Consider the following 2077-nt stretch of genomic DNA (forward strand, 5'->3'; position numbering starts at 1 on the left):
TATATATATATATATAGTGTGTTACATTTTAATCGCCCCAGGCAAATATTTCGAAAAATATGGAAGATACAAAAAAATGTTTCAGACAAAAGTTGTGTTTCGAGGGAAAGGAGGGAGGCATAAGATGGTATCATTGGTTTGACCTTGGATGGTGTTATCAAGGTTAGATGAAGGTCATATTAAATTTCTTTAATGGAACCCCCATTTTTTATTACATATTCTTGTAGCTTAGAAAGCTCGAGAACTGTCCAAAACACTACAATAAAATATTTTTTCATTAAGTACTTTTCGAGTTATGAGACTTGGAAGTCATAGTATGCCGGCATTAGCATTACCCAAGGTGTACCGGCCAGTGAAGATAAGATCCGAGGGAAACGAATGTGAATGGCATGTAAAATTCTACGGTTGCAGAAGACACATTTAATTCACGACTAACTTGACGTTGATCAATGTGTTATTACCATTCTTAGTATGGTTATGATAATAGTATCGTCGTTATTTAATGGTGTTTTAGAACGTTTGCGTTTCATCAATCCCGTACGCGCTCTAGTTGTTAAACGCAAAATTACTTTATGATCGGGATGTCGTCTATCCGGATACCTATCTCGATACTGACGAGCTGCTTTTCTAGCATTATTATTAGCGGCATAAAAAATACCAATCGTATCTGACGGCGGGTAATCTGCCATATTAATAGTCACACAATTAACGGAAGGAAACAAAATGAGTTTATTCTATCGAACAAATCATCACAATAACAGTACATATATTTATACATTTATTCTTATTAGAGAGATGTTTTTGGTATCTTAACCCTCGGACAGGGTGCAGGGTTAAATGTGACTCAAGAGTGATATTGTTTTAAAACGTTTGAAAAGCAGTTTTTTTTATTATAATATACCCTGGTAGAAAAATTTCGCTGAAATTATTCCACGTTTTGGAACACTTTCCAGCGAAATTTCAGCATTTCAGAAAAATTTCAGTTTAATTTTGGCGATTTTCACTTGCTACAAAACATCGCTCGACAAACATAAAACAGGAGACGGGGAAGCATACTTGACTCAAGCGTCACAGGTGAAAAAAGTAAACAACTCTAACTGGCGGGTCTTACGAGACCCTGCGTCCGCCGGCGGAAGATTAACAATGACACACGGCAATCATACACGGCGCGCTGTTTCAGATTGTACTCAGACTTTTATTACACATTCTAAAACATTTTCATTAGACTTCCATACAGCTGATTGTTTTTTTACTCAAAATCGATTCGAGTTGGCTCTTATTGCGACAATTTGTTTGATAGAGTAAACTCATTTTGTTTCCTTCCGTTAATTGTGTCACTATTATTAACATGGTAGAACACCCGCCGTCAGAAATAATTGATATAATTAATATTTTTATGCCGCTAATAATAATGCTAGAGAAGCAACTCATCAGTATCCAGATAGACAACATCCCCATCATAAAGCAATTTTACGTTTAACAATTAGAGCGCATATGGAATTGATCAAACGCAAACGTTCTAAAAAATCATTAAATAACGACGATGCTATTGGGTGGGCAAGAAAGTGATTGCGTTTTTTTTAGCTCAAAGTTGTCTATACAATATCTTCGTCAATAATGAATGAAATTCAAATTTTAAAAAAGGGTTTTAAAGCTTGAAATCTCTACTTTTAAAAGCTCACATTTTTTAAGTTTATATTTGGTAATTTTTACATACCAAAAACTACGAGCTGAAAAAGATGAAAAATTTTCTTCTCACTTTGTGGACTTTGTAACGTGTCCAAAACGAATTTGAGAAAATTTTCGATTACCTATCGTGAAAGCTTGATATTTTCCCTACAAAATCGTTTTTTTTTAATATTCCTACGATTTTTGATTACTGAGTTATCGCGGATTAAATAAAAGAATTATTTTGACTTTAATTGCTCATAACTTCATTAAAAATTGTCGTATCGTAATTTAAAAAAGAGATTTTTAAAGCTGAAACTTTACTCTATCAAGATATATTTACATTGTTTGTAAGAAAGTAATTGCGGTTTTTAGTGATAGATGTCTTTTAAAAAAACGCGATGACTTT

The sequence above is a fragment of the Trachymyrmex septentrionalis genome, unplaced genomic scaffold (assembly GCF_001594115.1).
Source record: "Trachymyrmex septentrionalis isolate Tsep2-gDNA-1 unplaced genomic scaffold, Tsep1.0 scaffold374, whole genome shotgun sequence".
NCBI classification, from domain to species: domain Eukaryota; kingdom Metazoa; phylum Arthropoda; class Insecta; order Hymenoptera; family Formicidae; genus Trachymyrmex; species Trachymyrmex septentrionalis.